Consider the following 18,846-nt stretch of genomic DNA (forward strand, 5'->3'; position numbering starts at 1 on the left):
TTTCCGCCCCTGAGTACACCTCACCTGCGACCATAATAAGACTATGCGATTAGCCTATTAAAATGTTTCTCTGACTCCGTGAACATAATTAAAATATGCAAGCAAGCATTAGGCAATGAGTTGACGTTGACTAGCAAGAATTGGTTTGAGAGTGGAATACTAAAAGCAGATATTTAATAACATTGTAAAATGAATGAAATCACAAACAAGGGATAAACTTAAGTTACAAAGCATTAACAAGCATTACAAGGCATTATTCTAAGCATGATCAGAGAGAGCAAGAGAGCGAAGTCAGCCTAAAAGACCATGCCCCAAGAGTGCCTGGGGTGGAGAAAGAAATAATGATTGTGTGTATCTCACCAGTACAGGTCAGGAACAAAAGAGACAGAGACAATGAATGTAAGACATCTTTATAACATCTGAGTTGTTTGGATTCAATATCGGAGTTTTAACCAATAGCATTACTGTAAAGTTAACCTCCAATCAGATATCAGACCTACAGGATGTAAAGACAACTGAACCTTTGCTTCTCTGATGTGAGAAGCAATGGGGGTTGGCAAGACAACACAGAGGAATCCGTGCATACAATTGATGAGTCACTACATAATTAGCAGCACAGTCACACATGAATAATTACATTGTTTTTCTCTTTGTGTCTTACGTTTAAACACCTTTACAACATTTGAAATTCTGGAGAAATTTAACTCACCCCCCAAAAAGAAAACTACAGCTATGGTCCTTCATGGAGGCACAGAGGTCAAAATCTGTTCTGCTTCTGATAGTGGTGTGAAAGTGTTGTCATCCCATAGCACTGCTTTTATTGGGTCAATGGGTCATCTTTATAGCTTATAATAGCCATAGTAGCGCCAACATAGTGCTTTAAGTAGCCCTTAGTGTAAACTAGCCTATGTGTGGTGTACTTGATGTACAGTGCCTTAAGTAAGTATTCATGCCCCTTGACTTATTCAACATTGTTGTTACAGCCTGAATTCAAAATGGATTAAATATTTATTTTTTCTTACCCATCTACACACAACACCCCATAATGAGGAAATGAAAACATGTTTTAGACATTTTTGTAAATTATTGAAAAAGAAATACAGAAATATCTAACTTACGTAAGTATTCACACCCCTGAGTGAATACTTTGTAGAAGCACCTTTGGCTGCGATTACAGCTTTGAGTCATCTTGGCTATGCCTGTATCAGCTTTGCTGATCTGAATTTGGGGGTTTTCTCCCATTTTCTCAAGCTCTGTTAAGTTAGATGGGGAGCAGCGTTGAACAGATTCAAATCTATGCTTTGGCTGGGCCACTCAAGGACTTTCACATTCTTGTTCTGAAGCCATTCCAGCATTGCTTTGCCTGTATGCTTGGGGTCATTATCCTGTTGAAATGTAAATCTTCGCCCTAGTCTAAGGTCGTTTACACTCTGAATCAGGTTCTCATCAAGGATATGCCTATATTTCCTCCATTCATTGTTCCCTCTATCCTTACCAGTCTCCCAGTCCCTGCTGCTGAAAAGCATTCCCATTTCATGATGCTGCCACCACCATGCTTCACAGTAGGGATGGTGTTAGACGGGTGATGAGCTGTACCTGGTTTTCTCCAGACATAGCGCTTTGCATTCAGGACAAAGTGTAACATTTTTCTCTCATCAGACCACAAAATATTTTGCCTTATGGTCTCAGAGTCTTTCACATGCCTTTTTGCAAACTCCAGGCATGCTGTCATGTGCCTTTTGCTCAGGAGTGGCTTCCGCACTGGCCACACTCCCATAAAGCCCAGATTGGTGAAGTGCTGTAGAGACTGTTGTCCTTCTGGCAGGTTCTCCCATCTCAGCCAAGGAACTCTGTAGTTCTGTCATAGTGGTCATTGGGTTCTTGGTCACCTCCATGACCAAGGTCCTTCTTGCCCGGAGGCTCAGTTTGGTCAGATGGCCAGCTCTAGTCAGTCTGGGTAGTTCCATATGTTTTCCTCTCCCATTGATTGAGACCACTGTGCTCTCGGAAACTTTCAATGCTCTAGAACTTGTTTTATACCCTTCCCCAGATATATGCCTCATCCCAATTCTGTTTCGGAGTTCTACGGACAGTTCCTTGGACTTCATGGTACAGCTTCTTCTCTGACATAGCATGTCAACTGTAGGATCTTATATAGACAAGTGTGTTTCATTCTAAATCATGTCCCAACAATTGAACTGGCCCGTGGTGGACTCCAATCAAGTTGTAGTGACATCTCAAGGATGATCAAATCAAATTGGATGCACCTGAGCTCAATTTGGAGAGTCATAGCAAAAGGGGTGTGAATACTTATGTAAATGAGATTTTTTTTAAATCAATTTTGAATTCAGGCTGTAACACAACAAAATGTGGAATAAGTCAAGGGCTACTAATAATTTCTGAAGGTACTTTATTTAGTGACAAGTACTACCCCCCCTGCCTACTTCCTCTATTTTCCTCTATTGTTCTGTGAGCACTACAATACTAACTTTACAGTGGCTTAGAGGGAGCAAGAGCAAAGCTTCATTCTCTGATATTAACGACAGTCCCTGCAGATCTATGTACATGCCAGCTGCTGCCTTGGCCTTCTGTTAAAGGAGGTAGACCTTGCACTTAAAACATGCTGAGTCAGGACCTTCTAATGGTGTGCTGGTGCTCCGCTCCTACACATGTGGCTGCTTACTGTACTGTTATAGCAAGGCTGTGTTGTGCTTTGCCGAAGACGTCGAGCTACGGCGCTCACGCTCGGTGGTTACTCCGTCCATAGGACTTAGGAGGCGTATTAAATGTGCCTTTTTGAGTGTTCATTTAGAACACTGTGAGGTTAGGGTTTGAAATGAATCGACTTTAGACTATTTGGAGTTCATACTGTTTTAGTCTGTAATTGTATACAGTGCAGGTCTTATATGGCTAGGTTAGGAATAGGCCTAAGTCTACGTTCATGGTTGATGGTTGAGCTAGGTTAAAAACAGTCATTATTCACCTATCAATACAATACTGTATTTATTCGTCTTTGCTTTCTCTGCACTGCCTGAGCGTGACTCACCTCACAGTTCACTGTGACCTCTGACCTGCTATGGGTCTCCTCCCTGGTGCGTATCATCAGAGCAACAAAGGTATATCTCAGTCCTAAGTTTCCTCTGCCTCTGATCTGAGGCCTTGGAGAGGAGTGTGGATAAATGCATGTGTTTAGATGACAGAGCCTTGTTGCTTTGTTTCACTTGACCTTGCTTTGGTTCTGTTAACCTTGGCAGGTTGTGGTGTGTGTAAGTGTGTGACAAACAGAACATATATGCGCGCACACACACACACACACACACACACACACACACACACACACACACGATGGAAGGCCAGGCAACACAGTGGCCACTGACGTGAGGAAATAGAACTTTGTAGGAACACTTGTTTTTCATGTTGGAAACATTTAGATTAGTTGGGAAAAGAGAAAATACACTTACTATTATGAGATACCATTTCCTTGCATTGTTACCTACATCATTTATGTATTGAATACTATCCTTTTTTGTCTTTGGTAGGAATCTGTTCTAATGTGCACCTGCTGCCAAATATGGAATATTTAATACTGTGGACATACCATATTGAAGGAGCAGCATTTCATGAAAGAAGGAAGAGTGATGCTCTCTCTCTCTCACTCTGTCTGCCTCTCTCTCTCTCTGTTTAAAGGTGTTATTTTTGCAAATGTATTTATGTATCAAATATCTAAACTTTTTAGAAGCACCTTTGGCTGCAATTACAGCTGTGAGTCAAATTGGTTGTTGATCACAGCTAGACAACCATTTTCAGGTCTTGCAATAGATTTTCAAGTAGATTTAAGTCAAAACTGTAACTCAGCCACTCAGGAACATTCACTGTCTTCTTGTAGATTTTTACTTGTGTTTTGGGTTATTGTTCTGCTAAAAGGTGAATGAATCTCCCAGTGTCTGGTGGAAAGCAGACTGAAACAGGTTTTTATGTAGGTTTTTCCCTGTGCTTAGCACCATTCAGTTTCTATTTTTTATCCTGAAAAACTCCCATCCTTAATGATTACATGCATATCTATAACATGAAGCAGCCACCACTATGCTTGAAAACATAGAAAGTGGTACTCAGTAATGTGTTGTATTGAATTAGTACCAAACATAGCAATTTGTATTCAGGACAATTTTTTTCTTACTTTGCCACATTTTGTTTTGCAGTATTACTTTAGTGCCTTGTTGCAAACAGGATGCATGTTTGGGAATATTTTTTGTTCTGTACAGGCTTCCTTCTTTTCACTCCGTCAGTTAGGTCAACATTGTGGAGTAACTACAATGTTGTTGATCCATTCTCAGTTCTCCTAGCAGCCATTAAACTCTTCAACTGTTTTCAAGTCACCATTGGCCTCATGGTGAAATCCCTGAGTGGTTTCCTTCCTCTCCGGCAACGGAGTTAGGAAAGACGTATGTATCTTTGTAGTGACTGTGTGTATTGATACACCATCCAAAGTGTAATTAATGACTTCACCATGCTCAAAAGGATATTAAATGTCTTCTTTTTTATAATTTTTAATCTCCAATAGGTACCATTCTTTTTGAGGCATTGGAAAACCTCCTTGGTCTTTGTGGTTGAGTCTGGGTTTGAAATTCACTGCTCGACTGAGGGACCTTACAGATAATTGTACGTGTGGGGTACAGAGATGAGGTAGTCATTCAACAATAATGGTAACCACTATTATTGCTCACAGAGTGAGTCCATGCAACTTATGTGACTTGTCAAGCAAATTTGTACTCCTGCACTTATTTAGGCTTCCCATAACAAAGGGATTGAATAGTTATTGACGCAAGACATTTCAGCTTTTCATTTTTTATTTAAAAAAAAGAATAAGAAAAACATAATTCCACTTTGACGTTATGGCGTATTGTGTGTGGACCAGTGACAAAAATATGTTTATTTAATCAATTTTAAATTCAGGCTGTAACACAACAAAAGGGGTGTGAATACTTCCTGAAGGCACTGTGCACCATTTGTGACCGACAGGCTCGATTCGGGGTTATGTAGCAAAATTGGAAATTATGTTTTTTACACTGGATAAAAGTAGAGACTCAGAGCTAGAACATGGTATATCATACACTTCAGGAAGTTTAGGAACAATGGGAAAGTAATTCTGCTTTGAAAGTTGATAAACTTGTAACCTCACTTTTGAGAAAATGGCCCTTGAATGTTTTGGTAAACCTACTGGAGAGCTCTTCTTTTGTCTACACCCATTCAGCATCATCCACTCCCTCTTAAGCCTTTTCCTCACCCATCTGCTTAAGGATTCACATGTGAGGCCTTGTACTAAACAACCAAAGATTTCAATACTAAAGGCTGGTTTATACTACTGGTGTGTTCATAAATTCAGTCTGGAGTGCCAGAGTATGCTCAGAGTGTTGTCAGATTATCCGTTCATAAATTCAGTGTTTCACTCTCAGAGCGTTCAGAGCGCACCCTGGACGCTCTGGCCGAGGAGTAGGATTGATCCGAGTGTTCTGACCGCAGAACAGCAGTCAAGCACCCAAGCTAACTGGCTGACGTTAGCAGATGAGAGATCAGCTCACTCTGACCATTTTACTCGCAATAGCAGAGCTGGTTAGGCTGTTTTAATGTTATTCAGAGCTTAGGTGACTAACTGTGCTGCTGGCAACAATTTAATTACGCTTTTTGCCAACATTTACTGACACCGGTCATATTCAGATGTTGAGCGTTTGTTAATTCGTCAGTTATTCTGAGCTCTGGCACACTCAGACGAGAGTTCTCTGAAATCAGAGTAGATAGCCAGAGCAAATTTAGCACCAGCTACATCTATCGACAGTTGTCACAGTGACATGATGAACATTCTATTGAAATAGTTACTTGCATACAGGAGTCTGTTGTTTAGACATGTAGCTAGCTAGCTAAACAGTGAACCATAATCCCAATTTATAACCTTACTACCCTGCATGAATCTGCATGTTGCTAACCAACCAGGTTCAATGTTAGCTAGCTAGCTAACATTAGGCTATAACTAGCAATGCAAATGGCTCTGAGATACGAATAATATTACTACGTAGAACATACACGTAATGTTAGCTAGATAGCTAACAGTGCGCTTTGACTTGAAATGAAAAACAACGTTCTGACAATATTAGAAATGTGCAATATCTGAAAATGTAGCTAGTTAGACTATCTTACCCGTATACATGGATGGACTGTAATGTCTGTCTGAAGGAGTAGACCAAGGCGCAGCGGGGGTTGGGTTCATCATATTTTAATTAACGTGAACCAGCAAAACAATAAACAAAACACAACGAACGAATGACCGACCAGTATTGCAGGCTACTCACAGCTATGCAAAATCACCTTCCCACAAAAGACAGGTGGGAAAAGAGCTACCTAAGTATGGCTCCCAATCAGCGACAACGAAGTACAGCTGTCCCTGATTGAGAGCCATACCAGGCCAAAACACAGAAATACAAAAACTAGATAGGGAACATAGAATGAACATAGAAATATAAAATATAGAACATACATCAAAACCCCAAACACACAAAACAAACACCCCCCTGCCACGCCCTGACCAAACTACTATAACAAATAAATCCTTTTACTGGTCAGGACGTGACATGGACGCTTCTCCCTCTCTGTCACGGATGTCACCATGGTTTTCCTTTTGTTTGAAGATGTAATCCGGAGACATGTGTTTTACACAATAGCTTTCTGTGTGTTCTCTTTTCAACTCAATCTGCATATTTGCAATCAAACGCAGAATTTTCTCCATCTCCTTAGCTATCATATTCTAATTCCACTGATTTCAAAACTCGTTCCTCTAGAAAGTGGAGAGACAGTCAGCATTTTCCAGCAAGGATTAAAGCACAGGGACTTAAACACCGAAGTTAACACAGTAGATGACAGCTGATGATATGAAACATCCCTCTCAGCGTCTCAACCCCAGAGGGATATATCGCCCCATAACAAACCCCAATACGATGCATCATGTAGGCCTATCTATAAAGAGCTTTAGTCTTTTGTGTTCCATTTCCTCCAGATAAAAAGAAAGAGCATCACGAATGAAATAAACACATAAATATGCATTCATCTGTTCTGTTCGGCTGATTCTAAGAAACTGTCATGTGTCAAATGTAAAGGTCATGCGTTGTTCTGCTCGCTGTAAGGGGAAATATTCTGGAGACAATGAATGCCGAGGCTGGATTTGAATAAATTATGCACGGATTGCCAAGCAGTAACCTTCAGGGGTTAAATCTACTCTCCAACCCGCCTCAGCTGCGTGGGGAATTCAATTTAGAGCATTAGGGATGCATTACATCTCCGACTTCAGTGTAGATAACTTCATATATGTCATACACTGCTTATTATGATCAAATGTACCTGGAGTTGAGTGTGAGTGTACGTTGTGTTGTCCTTTACTTACATTATGAGGGTCTCTTTTGATTGAATATGATGGACCGTGAGATAACACAACCTAGGCTATCATATGTTCATATGATATTCCCTTTGCATGGAACATATAGTAATACTGTAGTTAAAAACAAGTCAGCTTTCGTAGCCTTTTCCTGCAGTCAAATGACCTAGTGGCCTCATGGTCTGGAATGCTATTAATATATTTCATAATTTCATAATTAATGAACAATTTATTTTTTACCTGCCAAAAGTCCAGTGTTTCTATGTCAAAGGTTTTGTTTATATTTCAGTCTTCTGTGAAATAGTGTAATATTGGGATGCAAACTCAAATTTAATACATTTCTACATTATATCTGACATGGTACAAGTTTCTTATTTTTTTTAAAGCCCATAACCATGTGTGTCAGGCGTATACTTTTGTTTCAATGTAGATTTGTTTAAGACTACCAAGGACCACTCTGTGCGACCCTGATTTAGCCCACTTCAGAAAAAGGTTAAGAGAAATGGGGAACAGTGGATTTCCATATCACAGAGGAGCGTAAGCCCTTATCTTGGCTTTCAGCTTTCTGACATGGTGACAACAGAGCCATGTGGCATGTAGAGGTCTTTCAGGCAGGAAGGGGTGACCTTGCTGTTGCCTGCGTGGAGTGGTGGTGAAGTCGTAGAGCAGGTCTCTCAGAGCTGGAGACAGCCAGACATGGTGAACAGAGGGTGAGGCAGCCTCGGGCATTGGTCCACACGGGGGCCCCAGCCTTCAGTCGAGAAGACACAGGCACGAGCCAGCCAGGTCACATAAGCCTGTGTCTGTGTCACCTCAGAGCGGGCCTTCTCACCGGACTGTTGTCCCACTATTGTTCCTTTTGGAGGCAGCGTAAGCACGTTAGCATGTGCCCTGTGTAGATTAAACCAAGAGCTGTCACATCCAATTTAAAGCAATAGACCTTAGCACTTATTGAATTATTGTGGCAAACATTGATACTGTTTGTGTGTGTGTGTGTTTGCGTGCGTGAGTGTGTGCGTGCGTGCGTAGGTGCTTCTGTGAGTGAGTTTGTTGTCAGTTGTTGTCAGTATTGCTAGATCATTGTTTCCAAAAAATGGATCCTAAGTGTGTGTTGGTTTATTGCGTAATTCACGTATGAAAATGTACTCTGAAGTGATGTTGCTGTACCTTCCATTTCTCTTCCATTGTACTGAATATAGCAATTTTCTGGGCAGTAGTAATAGGCTTGAAATGTCAAAAGCTCCTTGTAATTTAACAAATGAGTGTGTGCAAGAAACACATGTTAAATTTAGACAGAAATTGGACCAAAAATCCCTTAGTTGCACTTACATTTGAGTTCTGAGTTGAGCCAGTGATTTATCGGTTCTTTTGAACTAACATCTCAGCTGATATTTATCTTCAAAACCCAAAAAGATAATCAAAATGGTTCATTTAGCCTGGCCAGTACATGCATTTAAAAGTACTCAAACCACTCCCAGACAATCCTAGCAAAATTCTTGCTTGATACATAGATTGTTGCTAAGAAGCTATTTTTGACAATTTTAATTGAAAACAATGACAGTAAGTTACTTAATTGTTACCCAAAAAATATTTGATATTGAGATAAAAAGGGCTGCATTGGACCTTTAAGGCCACACCACAGGACTCATACTAAAGGTGTTTAAAACGTGAACTTATCACTAGAGACCAAGAGCAAATAAACTCTCTGAACCAAATTAATTGTCAACCCTTATTATTGACATGGGAGCATGCCTTTTAACTCCTGTTTTTACGAGACAATCGCTGAGAGGCAAATTGGAAGTAGATAATAGCTGGTGCTCAATCATTCCAATTAGCTTTATTATACAATGCTCCAACTGCCATCAGAAAACCAGATAAGAGGGTGAAATTTGCACCACAACAACATTGGAGGGGAAAGAAATTATAATTTGGACTCAGTACAGTAATAACATGATAAATTATGGCACATTTTCTTCAGGGGACATTGCTTGAAAAAATGTCGTAAAACGCCCATGGGACCTGCTAGTCATCAATCACCGCGGTGATGCGGCCCTGAGCACCCGAGGAACTACAGAGCAGCCAGCATCATAGTGACACGGAGTTCCGAGGCCCCACGTGGCTGACAGAGCTGTCGCCTGCTAAGAAAACAGAGCAGGGGAGGGATCAAGGTTTGTTTTCCCCCCCCTGTGCCTTTCTGGGTCATTATGTGTGTACCCCACCCCGCTCGGCTCAGTGAAATATCAACGTCCTTGGCTGTTGCCTGGGATCTCCTTCCCCAATTAGATCTCATTATAAGATAGTTGTGACAAAGATAGTTCAAAATGCTTGAGAGAAATGTAAAACCATTAGTGGGTAATTGCCATACTTCTAATGTGTCCTCTTAAGCAGCTTAGGGAACTAGTGGTGGTGAAGTGTGATATAGGGATTAAGCTATGAGGAGGGAGTTTTGCTGAGGAGTTGAGCTGGCATTGATGAAATGTGGACGGGCGGACGGTATCTTTTAGCAAGGCTCTACAGAGCACCGATGGAGCCTGATTCCCACTTTCACCAAGGACAAGGGTGCAGGGGGTGTGGGGTTGTGGGGGGAGTGGGGGGGAGGTGGAATTCTTAGCAGTGCAGAAGACACCACATGCCTTTACAGACTAAGCAGTCTCGTAATCACACTTATTTTTCTTAAAACTGCGTTGTTGGTTAAGGGCTTGTAAGTAAGCATTTCACTGTCATGTGACAAATAAAATGTGATTTTATTATTTAATACAATAACAGTCTTGTGTCTTCAGTTAATGTAACTACAAATTGTAGCCAAAGTAGTATTGCTATGTTAACATGTTGATGATGCCTCTAGTTTAAACAAATATAATATAATTTGACATAATTTAGCTCAATTGTGAACCTCAGAAAACTCTTGAGAAGTCAATCGATCAATATTGTAATAATACTCTTAGCAAAAATGTTTATCTGTAATATACAATATGTAGAATCTATGAGAACAGAAAGGTTCAGAACTTTTGTGAAACATCACAGCACAGTTAAAAATATATATAAATAGAAATCAAAACTGGATGGTGTTCAGAGATAGATGGAAGTGATCCCGAAAGATGGGATTAAAAACAAACAAAAGATAAATATAGTAAACTATACTGTGTCTGTAAAATGTATATAGTATGTATAAGCTGGAAGTAGAAGTCTAAGTATTAGTTTACTCCAATTAGGGGAGTGTTGGTAGGGTTAGGAGAAAATATATTTTATATGTATATATATTTGCAAAAAATATATATGGGGGATTGGAAAGGATGCAAACAATTACATTGATAGATGCTACAATCATTCTGCAGTATTAAAGCTGATCTACCCCATAAAAAATACTAAACAAAAAATCTTGAGTAGCTGTCCATGGAAATTATGCAAATGATAAGCTAATAGAGCTAATGGATGAATGCTAGAAAGGGGTTGGCTGAGCTAATGATGACAAAAATGTCACATTTGAGTGGTGGAAATTACTTCAGAAGTCAGAGCGATGGAATATGTGCATTATAATATGGTTATTTATGGAGTCTTTGTTTCATTTAAACAGAGAGTGAAATGTTCCGCTGTGGTGATGCAGGGTTAATATTGTATGGATGAAGGGCGGGTGGGTGGCGGCAGGTTTGAATAAAGAGAAAACAATACTTAAATTTTTTTATAAATGTATAATTCTTGTGCAATTCATATCTATCCGTTACAGTGAGGTTTTTCTTTCATTATTTTTATCTGGCATTAGCGTGTAAGCCTTAGCTTTAGGGCCTAACTGTACGTGTCGACTGAAACCTGGCACAGTGACGCTATTTTGTTTCTCAACAGTGCTGCAAAAGAAAGGAAGACAAAGTTGGCAATTATAGTAGGGCAGGACTGGGACCAGAAATTGTCCCTGGTATTTCTATTACACCGGCCAATTTTTTTCCTTCAGTCCCCCACACCGGCCCATTTTTTATCCTCGAGGCTCCCACAACAGTAATTATTTTTCTCTTGAGGCCAACATTATTAGCCAGATGATGATCAGACAGGCCCACTGGGCTAAAAATGGGCCAGCCCATCTGGCATTTGCCCGAAATGCCAGATTGCCAGTCTGCTCTTGAATTATGGCCTCATAACTGGACAGTGGATACTTTGGTTTTCTAAATGTTGTGTTGTGTAATAGTCTATTTATTTTCTAAGCCTATTTTGTATTTCATTAGATTGTTTATTTAATTCATATGCCGATAGGCTAAGGGCTATTAGCCCACACAGGCAGTAGTTTTATTGTTTCACATTTTGTTTTGCTTCAGCAAAACGATAGAACACTGTTTATAAAGACTTCAAATGATGAGGCCCAAATGCTCAAGAAAAACTGAATTGTTCAATAAATAAATAAAAGGGCAAAGTAGCCTAATTGTACAGTGTATTCTCACAAAAGCATGCTGCAAGGTGTATATTTAGGCTATTGTTAGACATCTTTTCTTTCAGCAAAACATTAGGTGTTCAATAGGCCTAAATATTCACTAAACAAATGAATAAATGTGGAAGAAAAACATCAATGTTCAATAAATGCTCAAGAGAAAAAAGGGGAACTGTACAGCGCATTTTCTATATTTAAGGGTAAAGGTCGTGTGCGGGCCTCACTTTATCACATATAGTCGGGTGAACAAACAGCTGAACCGCACATCACTAATTCACTGATCAATTATCCCACCCCATCAATCATTCTATTAACTGGAATTATTCCATAAACATCCCATTCATAAGTGTTAGTTTTCATCACCCAGGAAATAAAAGTGTTGAGAGTAGCCATTCATGCACTGCTGATGCATTGGAAATGTGTCTGAGCTATTATGTTTTTCTTCTAACGTTAAGAGTAAGATTTAGTTTGTTCATCGGGTTTGGGATGAATATGATGAGATCATCGTACTTTACCTATTTATCAGACGCTCTTATCCAGAGCGATTTACAGTAGTGAATGGGTACATTTTCATCATTTTTCATACTGGTCCCCCGTGGGTGTTGAAAGCGCCATGCTCTACCAACTAAGCCAGACGGGACTTTCTCAGAAAAACAGCCGAAAAGGGCTCAAATTCAAAGGTACCTCAATGCATCATATCATTGGATTTCTGATTACTCATATCCAAATCCATAATTTTGGCAATTTCAACACTGTTAAAAGGACCTAGCTAAGCATACTCCTGCATTCATGGCTTAGCAGGATTTATCACTGTCACGCCCTGATCTGTTTCACCTGTCCTTGTGATTGTCTCCACCCCCTCAAGGTGTCGCTTATTTTCCCCGGTGTATTTATCCCTGTGTTTCCTGTCTCTCTGTGTCAGTTCGTCTTGTATGTTCAAGTCAACCAGCGTGTTTTTCCCATGCTCCTGCTTTTATATTCTCTTTTACTAATCAAAGTTTATTTGTCACGTGCGCCGAATACAACAGGTGAATACTTACAGTGAAATGCTTACTTTCAGGCTCTAACCAATAGTGCAAAAAGGGTATTAGGTATTAGGTACCTCTGGAACTCTGAACTGGTTTTGACCTTTTGCCTGTCCACAACCATTCTCTTTGCCTACCCCTTTTGGATTGTTAATAAACATCTTGGACTCTAACCATCTGCCTCCTATGTCTGCATCTGGGTTTCACCTTGTGCCCTTATAATCACACCCATTTCGATGACGTTTTCATAGGACCTTGATCTTAAAGGGTGGAGCAATCAATACAATACCCATTAGCATCCAAGGCATTGTGAGTGAGAATCATTTCCTGGGCCTCACACTTTTTCTTATTCCTCCTCACTTATTTCCAGGGCAGATGGAGAGTGGAAAGACCTTGTAGCTAAGACGGATTTGAAAAATGATTCTGATCATTTCTCCCCTATAATCGTCTGAATCCTGCCTGGTTGAGTTTGGAAAAACTGATGTGTGTAATAGACAAGTCCGCTGTAAATTGAATTTGACACATCGTGTTCACTTGGAGGATTATGTAATGAACATGTCCAAATAAACTTGTTTAATCAAGGAAAGTTTGGATTGGAGGAAATTCTCGAATCACTTTAATTTCACAGGTTTTCAAACCAATTTCCTATCACATAATTAGACTTGTTCGAATGCGTTGAGAAATTAAGCCAGATTTGAGTGTTCTTTTATGACAGTTTTGGCAATGCAGCAGAAAAGAACACAAAATTGCTTATCTTTCTAACTGAAATGAACAATACAACTGGATATTTTGCGGCTGCTTCAAATGTTGCTGTTTAGCCTACGAACAAGAAGGGTGCCAAACCAACCTTGTAATGAGAATTCGTCGGCAAGTGGGTAACCCACCTCTACCATCCGTTCTATTAGCCAACGTGCAATGGAGAATAAACTGGATGAGCTCCGTTCGAGACTATCCTATCAACGGGACATTAAAAACTGTAATATTTTATATTTCACCGAGTCGTGGCTGAACGATGATATGGATAATATACAGTTGGCCGGGTTTTCCGGGCATCGGCAGGACAGAACAGCTACGGCGGGTAAGACGAGGGTGGTGGTGTGTGTCTATTTGTCAATAACAGCTGGTGTGCAATGTCTAATATTAAGGTAGTCTCGAGGTATTGCTCGCCTGAGGTAGAGTACCTCATGATAAGCTGTAGACCACACTATCTACCAAGGGAGATTTCATCCATATTTTTCGTAGCCGTCTATTTACCACCACAACTAAGACACAACTGGGACTAAGACACCACCCAACAAGCTGTATAACGCCATAAGAAAACAAGGAAATGCATATCCAGAAAGGCTAGAGATGCCGCTTTCAAGGAGTGGGACACCAATCTGCACACTTATAAGAAATGCCCTCAAACGAACCATCAAACAGGCAAAGTGTCAATACAGGACTAAGATTGAATCCTACTACACCGGCTCTGATGCTCATCGGATGTGGCAGGGCTTGCAAACTATTACGGACTACAAAGGGAAACCCAGGCGAGAGCTGCCCAGTGACGTGAGTCTACCAGACGGGCTAAATGCCATTAATGCTCGCTTCGAGGCAAGCAACACTGAAGCATGTATGAGAGCACCATCTGTTTCGGACGACTGTGTGATCACGCTCTCTGTAGCCGATGTGAGTAAGACCTTTAAACAGGTCAACATTCAAAAAGCCGCGGGGCCAGGATTACCAGGACATGTACTCAGAGCATGGCAAGGGTCTTCACTGACATTTTCAACCTCTCCCTGACCGAGTCTGTAATACCTACATGTTTTAAGCAGACCAACATAGTCCCTGTGCCCAAGAAAGCGAAGGTAACCTGCCTAAATGACTATCGCCCCGTAGCACTCACGTCGGTTGCCATGAAGTGCTTTGAAAGGCTGATCAACACCATCATCCAGGAAACCCTAGACCCACTCTAATTTGCATACCGCCCCAACAGATCCACAGATGACACAATCTCAATTGCACTCCACACTGACCTTTCCCACCTGGACAAAAGGAACACCTATATGAGAATGCTGTTCATTGTCTACTGCTCAGCTTTCACCATAGTGCCCACAAAGCTCATCACTAAGATAAGGATCCTGGGTCTAAACATCTCCCTCTGCAACTGGATCTTGGACTTCCTGACGCCCCCCCCCCCCCCTTGTTTTTACACTGCTGCTACTTGCTGTTTATTATCTATGCTTAGTCACTTTACCCCTACCTAGTACATATACAAATTACCTCGACTAACCTGTACCCCGCACATTGACTCAGTACCGGTACCCACTGCATATAGCCTCTTTATGGTTATTTTATTGTGTTCCTTTTTTTACTTTAGTTTATTTTGTAAATATTTTCTTAACTATATTTTCTTAAAACTGCATTGTTGGTTAAGGGCTTTTCACGCTAAGGTCTACACCTCTTGTATTCTGCGCATGTGACAAACACAATTTTATTTGATTTGATTTAATCTACCAGTATGATAACAAATTATCCATTGTCTGATAGTGAACTATTGCCATGGGGACTTGATTGCTGGCTGGGCAAGTTACACATTCTCTTGTGAAGCTGTATTTCAGTGAATTACGTATTCATCTTGATTGTCACACAAACACACACGCACGGAACGCACACACGCATGCACACACTCACACACACACACACGCATCAGATGACATTTTAGAACAGCAATGCACCAAAACACCCTGCAGAAGTAACAGTGTAATGGGACTATTTATTCAGCTCTAAAAGGGGTCATGTGATCTGCGGGCAGGTAATTATAGTGTTACGCTTAATTACATTAAGAACCTCTAGTTTGTCTTTTCATATTATCTCTCGGCAAAACAGAGAGATTTGATTATGTTAATAACCAGTTTTTCATATGTCGTGGTAATGCATGCCCAGTTCAAAGTCATTAGTGCTATGAGAAATCTCCATTGGAGAACGCGGGCTCGCTCGAACACAGCCCATGCAGGCAAAGTGCACATTGTTCAATGGTAACGTTATTGATCTAGGTACTGTGTAGAGAGCTACATGGCTTTTTCTTATTACTGCATCTTATTCATGCTTCTTGTGTAATGATGCCCACAAAGCATTTACTGCCATGCCATTTGAGATGATCTACCAGACAAGTCATAATGGAGATGGAGGGAAAATCTCTCAATGATGCTCTGACAAATGGCAGTGGAAACAGTTCAAGATGTTCAAGATATGACCTTTGCTACATGGTTGATGTCATGACACTGAGTGTCCACATTGGTCCTTTTCAAGTGTGGCCTTTGCAGCAGTAATGGTGGGAAAGCCATTTTTCAAACACTGTCGATACAGTATGTCAGCGTCTGCCATTTTGTCCTGCACTGTCTCCTTACAGTCTTCCTTTCCTCATATCCTTTTCTTGTTTCCGGGCCTTTCCTGCATTACCACTGACATGTGAAAAGGACCAGCCAGGTATCCACCATTTTCTATTCACCTTTTAATTCTCCTCAGATAAATGATAATGAACTAATGGAGACATGGATACTTACAAAGACCAATTGGGCCACAGCCAAGCAACTGTGGGCTATCCCTGCTCCTCCCTGGCTTCTCTCTGTCTCTATCCCACACAAAGGCATCCGGGCTCGCATGGAGCCAGAGCTGCTCAGCCAAGTGCTTCACGATTTATTCTTTGTTACAAATCTGCAACAGCTGGAGTGTTGTGGAATGCATGTACACTTTGTATATGTAATTTGGTGACAAGTCAGACTTAATCAAGCTCCAGTGTGCCTGCCTGGATGGGGTAAGCGCAGGAGAGAGAGTGGCATATGGGCTCTGAAGAGGGAACAGGCAATGGGCAGGGAGACTCGGCTTGGCTCATGAGGATTAACATGCAGGCAGCAGACAGTATGATAACCTGGTTCTTCCAGTTACCAGCCACAAACAGCAGACAGGCAGCAGACAGCAAGCTAACCGCTAACCTCACATCCAGGCGGACAACAGACAGCAAGCTAACCGCTAACCTCACTTCCAGGCAGACAGCAGACAGCAAGCTAACCACTAACCTCACTTCCAGGTGGACAGCAGAGACAGCAAGCTAACCGATAGGCCTGGTGATTTAACTCACCAGCCACACAGAAAAGCTAATTGGCTAATGTACATCTACTATACGACACTAATGAGGATGTTGCTAAAAATGTTAAGTCCTTTTATGCTACAGTAGATACTCTACTGTAGCATACAGATAAGGTATGAATATCTCAGGAGTTCTAATCATGCATTTCATCCATCTATTAGCTTCAACCTCTGAAACAGCCATGAGTACATGTATATTTGTGTTATAATGGGTCCTCTGGTCCTCACATGATACACAAAGCAGCTACAGACGACCATCCAGAATAGTACAATCTGTATAGAGTAACACACTTACTTATTCTACAGTATCTCAAACTGCTGGAAGGGCAATGCAGTGTAATGACCCTACATGGAGACAAACTGTACATGGCTACCACAGGGACCACATCCCCTGGCCGGGGTGGCTAGAAGCCCCACTACAGGGGCCACTCAGGGTGCTGGTGTTAATGACGAGGGTCCCTGGTCCTTGTCTGGGTCTGGGACAGTTGCAGGGGAAGCGATAGAGGGTTGCACCATCTTCCTTGTTTATGAGGCAACAGGCTGATAGGTGGTGTCAAGGACAGTCAACATGACACGGCAAGGTCGTGATGCTAGGGTAACAGGGAGAGAGGGGCTGTGGTGCCGGTCTCGGCTGTGTTTGTGTTTGTAGATAACAACCTCAGACAAGGCAAATAGAGTGCACAGATACGTTCGGCGTCTGGTTGAATTTTCTGGAGGTTTGTAGAGGTCTGAAACTAACATTTTGTACCACTTTATATTGACAAATATGCTTCAATAGGACACAAGGTTGTCACAAAGGGAACGGTATGTCATCGGAAGTGCCCTTGGATGTACGCTTTCATATTCATCACATAGAACAAGGTAGTCATGGCTACGCAGTGTAATGGGACCTTTGGCAGAGGCCAACTCTTACAAAAGGAAGCATTCACCACTGGCCCTGGAACAACAAACAAAACCCACTTCAAAGAGATGAGTACAAAATCATTATGCATTAAAAAATCATCCTTCAACTTAAACCCCTTAACATAGAGCGAGAGTAAATGATTATGCGAATGTGTGTGTGTGTTTGTGCGTGTGAGAAAACGTGTGTGTGTTTGTGTGTGTGTGTTTGTGTGTGTGTGTGTGTGTGAGAAAGCCTGTATGTGTGTGTGTGCGTGCCTCTCGGATGTCGTGATGCATTATACTTTCTCTTCAGGAACACATGACAAGGTATTTACTGAGCCATCTGGTGAAATTGCCCAGCTAAATCTAGCTAGCGGACGTCCAATTGCTAAGGAAATGGATGCAGCTTTTTGAAACAGGCTGTTCTGTGTTGCACACCAGTCAGTGTTAGAGGATCTGTGCAGATGTGTGTGTGTGCGTGTGTGTGTTTATCGGGTTCATTGGTCAGGAGGTGTACTCAGATGTGTTGCTAGGTGTTTGCACCTGAGAATTCTGGTTAAACCCTATGGGATCTTCTATTTGGATTACTCTGGATATGTCTCATTGTTTTCTTCAAGATTTATATATATATATATATACAGTATATGTATATTTGTTTCTGTAACTAAATGCTCTAATATTGTATCTCTGATTTCATCTTTGCCTTTCACATTTGCCATATAACTGGCATGAGCACCTGTCCAATCCATCTCTTTTGAATTATGTAAATGCTCTCTAACGTTATCCCTACACCCAAAGTGCCATACCTTCATAATAAACCATAACTCTTTGTTGGATATTTTGCATGTATTTGTACAGGATGCCTGTATGGGTCCACCGATTACCTAGAAATTGTCGATAGAGTTGGGATAAGATGCAAACCAGATTTCAGACTAACAAGGGCATCAGTCAATGGTTCATCCCTTCTTCTTCATGAC

The sequence above is a fragment of the Salmo trutta genome, chromosome 33, assembly GCF_901001165.1.
Source record: "Salmo trutta chromosome 33, fSalTru1.1, whole genome shotgun sequence".
Lineage (NCBI taxonomy): Eukaryota > Metazoa > Chordata > Actinopteri > Salmoniformes > Salmonidae > Salmo > Salmo trutta.